Raw genomic sequence first — 6,055 nt, 5'->3', positions numbered from 1 at the left:
AATTTATGTATGCTCTAATTTATCCATTTTATTGTAAATTTGTTGCAATTTAAACAACATTCTGACTGTATAATGAATGCAATGGCCAACGCTCACTAAGCAAATGACTTCTTAGTAATTTATGCTTTTTGTAAAATAATGATCTACAATGCAATACTCTTATTTTTTATTTTTTTTGAAAATATAAATTTTTAAGAAATTATAGTAATTTAGGCCGGATCTGCCTGAGTCATATGTTTCACAAGTCCCCGTTATTGCTTTGCCAGTTTGGATTAGCTTTTGAGATGGTCAATTTACCTGGCCAATTTGGTTTTTCGATCCCACCCATTTTTTTCGAAAATCATCATCATTTTCATCATTTTAGCTTTTTCCAATTAATTGGGATTTCTAGCATGAATTTGGTTATCTATTTTATATATTTTTTCAAAAATATATAATAAAATATTATAAATATTTAAACTTGAAATGCAAGAATTGAGATAGAGATAAATAAGCCAATGGAATTTTTGGAATAAATTGGTGTATGTGTGTTTTGGGGGGGGAGGACACATCATTCATCTGTTTAGCTTTTTTCCAATTAATTGGAGGGGGTTGTATGAATCATATGCATGAATCATGGTTCTCCATGCTCTATTAAAAGCCACATCTTTTCAACAACATATAAAATTTTATGTTTTTTTGAATTTGAAAAGTAGGAATTGAGATATATAAAATTTTATTTTATTTTTTAATTTGAAAAGTAGGAATTGAGATGGAGATAAATGAGCTAAAGAAGGTTTTATATATGGGGAAAAAATATTTTGCTAAAGGTATCATATTTGTGGTGGTGTCAGAAAAAATCATGTCGAGGGATTTTTCTACTCCCTTGGGAGCATACTATCCATTCACACCGTCGGGCAAAATACATTATTGGGATACTTTTTAGATCTCAAATTTAGGGATTTTAATCTCGTCAACTTATAGAGTAATTTTGGCAAAGGCAATTTTTAAAATAAATTATGTGTACTAGAAAAGACTAGCCTCAAGATTGTATGGAAACTTTCCTCTTTTTGAAGGGCTAGATCTAGGCGTCGTAGAACTCAATTCAAATGTTAAATTTTAAAAATAATCTGGTATTCTCATGTGTTTCTCAATTTTAGACTAAAAAAATTCCCCCAAATTGGTGATTTGAGTGAGGGAGTAGGTGCACAGTATGCTTATGTGGAAGCATGGTATATACACTCAAAATTCATTAGGCAGTAATGTAGAAGTAACGACGCAGCGTCTACACCACATTTTAATTGCATGGTACATATTTGACAAATCTTGTAAGATTCAAAATTTGACACCTTTTTGAGATATTGTCAAATGGACCCAACATATTAATGCAATCCTACTTATATAAATAAAATTTATGTATGCATCTTGGGCTGGCCAGATTATGATAAGGGGAATGGCTTGTAGTCAAAACTAGGCATATCCAAGAGCCAGGGGGCATATAGGCATTTTTCTCCTTTTTAGCGTTTCTATAATGGCACGTTTGGTTGTTGCGTAAATATTTTTCCTGCAAAATATCTACACGTGAATACTTTACAAGAAAATGATTTGCAAACTTTTATCCATGTTAACAAGTTTAAAAAGCACTGTGTAATGAATTTCAGCTTGTTTGGTATTCAAGTATATTTTGTAAATGTGTTAAATATATACATGTATTATTTAGATATTATAACTAAAAAAAATACATAGTTATATTTATTTAAAGGGTGTAGTTTGTATAAGGCTTATGCCCTAAACAATTAAACTAAGGTATGCCCTCAAATAGTGTCAAAAGATGTATAATAGATTAAAAATTTATTTTCATCTCTAATTATCAAATTTTTAGCTTAAAAAATAATGTATCAAGCAAATCTATGAACGGTTTGAAAATTATGAAAATTGACGGTCCAAATAATGCATTCACAAGATGCACTATTTTCAAGACTTGAAGTCTTTTTTTTTTTAATGTCTTTGTATCTCAAGGTCAAGATGATTGGATTTAACAGTTTTTCACCATTGAAACACCTTCTTCTATTTATTTTTTGAGGTGCGCCTTAATTTTATGTTTAGGGCCACAGCCTTATATAAACTTTTTTTTTTATTTAAATACTATTAAAATATTATACATTGAATATTATTTAAATCATGTATATTGTAAGCATAAATAATATATATTGTATCGTAAATATCGATTATATAAATAAATGAATTATATAATAATATATATATTATTCAAATATATTGTATTATATAAAAATATTTGTGTTTATATATATATATATATATATATATATATATATATATATATATATATATATATAGGGAAAAGATGGGATTAGCCCACTAGCTTATATGAACATATGAGCCCAACGGCCCAGATTGAATCTAGGTCGATCTGACGATCACGGATGTTTGGTAGTACTTCAATTTTATTTTATTTTCTACATATTCAAATCATATATATAGGAAAAAGATGGGATTAGCCCACTAGCTCATATGAACATATGAGCCAAACGGCCCAGATTGAATCTGGATCGATCTGACGATCACGGATGTCTGGTAGTGCTTCAATTTTATTTTATTTTCTACATATTCAAATCACTTAAAATTTTAGGTGTTTGTTCTTCTTATCAAGGCGCACGTAATAAAAATATAAAACAAATTATCCGTAATAAAATAATGATCCAAATACCCCCTGAAGGTTTTTAGGGGTATTTTCATCAATTTATTTCATGTAAAATATTTTTTTAAGATTCACCTATTTTTTATGAATACATGCCTAAAATTTCAAGTGATTTGGATTTGTAGAAATAAAATTCAAGTACTACCGGACATCCGTGATCATCAGATCGACCCAGATTCAATCTAGACCGTTGGGTCATATGTTCATATGAGCTAGTAGGCTAATCCCATCTTTTCCTATATATATATATATATATATATATATATATATATATATATATATATATATATATAAGATACTACAAAATGCCTATAGGTGAAAATGAACCGTGATTTCGCCTAACCTCGTCACCATCCAAACTTCATTGCACAGTCACAGTTGTCCGGTAGTGTTTCTATTTTTATTTTATTTACTAATCATAATAATCTGAAATTTGGAACATGTGTACATCTTAGTGAGGCGCACCGAATAAAAATATGAAACAAATAATTCGTAAAATATAAATTGACCAAAATATCTCCATAAATTTTCCATTCCATTATCTAGGCCTTAAAAAAAAAATTACGATTTCAAGCTCTAAAAACAGTGTGTATTGTAATACATTATCTAGGCCATCTGTTTCGCCTTAAAATAAGTGTTCATGGATTTGTAAGATCTGTATTATTTTTTGAACTTCAATATATATATATATATATATATATATATATATATATATATATATATATATATATATATATGAAAAACTCTTCACAACACCTATACGTGAAAATGAATAGTAAATTCACCTACCTTCATCACCATCCAAACTTCATCGCACAGTCACAGTTGTCCGGTAGTGTTTCAATTTTCATTTTTTTTCAACATGTCCAAATTACTTAAAATTTAGAGTGTATGTACATCTTAGTGAGGCACACCTAATAAAATTATGAAAAAAATAATTCGCAAAACATAATACGACTAAAATACCCCAAAAATTTATGGGGGCATTTTGGATAATTTATAGTTATGAATTATCATTTTTTCATATTTTTATTAGGTACGCCTAACTTAAATGTACATATGCTCCAAATTTCAGATCATTTCGATCAGTAAAAATAAAATGAAAATTAAAATACTACCAGACAAATGTGACCGTACGATGAAGTTTGGATGGTGATTATGATAGACGAAATCATTGTTCATTTTCGCCTATAGACGTTTTGTAGTATCTTATATATATATATATATATATACATGAAAATGCTAATCTCAATATTTTCATATATGAAAAATGTTGAGATTAGCCCACTAGCGCAAATGAGCCCAACGGTCCAAATTGAATCTGGGTCGATCTGACAGTTACGACCTTTTTTCAGATTTAAATTTTAAATTTTTTTTCTACAAATCTAAATGACTTTAAATTTTTGACGTCCATTCTTCTCATCAAGGCACACCTAATAAAAATATTTAAGCAATAATTTGTAAAAATTAAATTGACCAATATACCATTAAAAAGTTTCAAGGGTATTTTGATCAATTTATTTCATACAAATTATTTTTTTATATTTTTATTAGATTATTCTATTTTAAAGAACACATGTCTAGAATTCCAAATTATTTAGAATTGTAGAAAAATAATTAAAATTCAAATACGAAATGATGATGTGACCGTCAGATTGGTCCAGATTCAATATGGGGCGTTGGGCTTATATGTTCATATGAGCTAGTGGGCTAATATCGATATATATATATATATATATATATATAGTGCTCATAGAGTAATTTATTATTGTACTCAATAATTTTGACCACTTCTATACTTTTGTTTTGTACATGAAATATTTTTTTAATAAGTATATTTTGTATCATTAGGAGAGGTGTGATATCACCCATATGGAGCACACGACGTCACACCCCTTCTAATGACTAAAATTTACCTTTATTAAAAAAAACTCCATCTACAAACTTGGGTATATAAATGTCCAAATTTTGTTGAGTACAATGATAAATCACTCCATAGTGTGAGAACCCAACATAACTTATATATATATATATATATATATATATCAATGATTTCATGCAGCTGTTGTATAGTAATATGATGCAACAACCTTAAACAACCATCTTATGGCCATTTGTTTGGTCCAAATTTTGAAATATACACTCTTTTCATTCTAATGAACAATCACAAAAAAAGAAAAAATTAAAAACACAATCTAAAAAATATTTTTTTAGCCCAATTAACATAAGCCGTTTATTTTTGTGAGATGATTAGATCTAGGTCTTAGAAGAACTTTTTCATTTCCAACTTTTTTGGATGACTTTGTTATCATTAGATGAACAATGTTAAAAAAATAAAAAAATGATTTTGAGTTTATAAAGGCTAAGATCTTGAAATTCACAAAATGTATAGTCTAGATTCGTTTTTGGAGGGGACTCATTTTGACCATATCTAGTGTTCAAATTGAACTTTTTTTTGGGGGATTGATTATAGGGATGAAGAGAGCGTGTGTAAAATTTGGGGTCATACAAAGACCACGAACATGGTTTTCTAGAAGTGTCGTTTCATTATACTATAACACAACCATTGCATTGGATCATTGTTCATATATATATATATATATATATATATATATATATATATATATATATATATATATATAGGAAAAATCTTCCCAATATCTATAGGCGAAAATGAACAGTGATTTCGCTTACCCTTATCAACATCCAGAGTTCATCGCATGGTGACAATTGTCTGGTAGTGTTTCATTTTTTATTTTTTGTTACAAATAGGAATGATATGAAATTTGGAGCGTATGTATATTTTAGTGAGGCGCACCTAATAAAAATATAAAAAACATGACCAAATTACCTTTGAAACTTTTCAAGGGTATTTTGGCATATTTCTTTCATGTAAAATATTTTTTTGATATTGTTTGTAGCCTATTTTTTATGAACACATGCTCCAAATTTCAGATCATTCCGATTCGTAAAACAAAAATGAAAAATGAAACACTACTGAACAATCGTGACCGTGGGATGAAGTTTAGATGGTGATTAGGATAGGCAAAATCACTGAATGAACAGTGATTTTGCCTACTCTCATCACTATCCAAACCTCATCGCACGGTCACAGTTGTCCGGTAGTGTTTCGATTTTCTTTTTTTTTTTCTACAAATCCAAATTTCAAGTAAATTTGGATTTGTAGAAAAAAAATAAAAATTGAAACACTAATGGACATCTGTGACCGTGCGATGAAGTTTGGATGGTGATCAGGGTAGGAGAAATCACTGTTCATTTTCGTCTATAGGCGTTGAGAAGAGTTTTTCATACTAACACACTTGAGAATGCCTACTTGCAAAGATTTTTTTTGTATAA

The sequence above is a fragment of the Amborella trichopoda genome, chromosome 9 (genome assembly GCF_054954075.1).
Source record: "Amborella trichopoda isolate Santa Cruz 75 chromosome 9, AtrichopodaSantaCruz75HAP2 v2.0, whole genome shotgun sequence".
In the NCBI taxonomy this organism is placed as follows: domain Eukaryota; kingdom Viridiplantae; phylum Streptophyta; class Magnoliopsida; order Amborellales; family Amborellaceae; genus Amborella; species Amborella trichopoda.
This window is presented reverse-complemented; position numbering follows the sequence as displayed.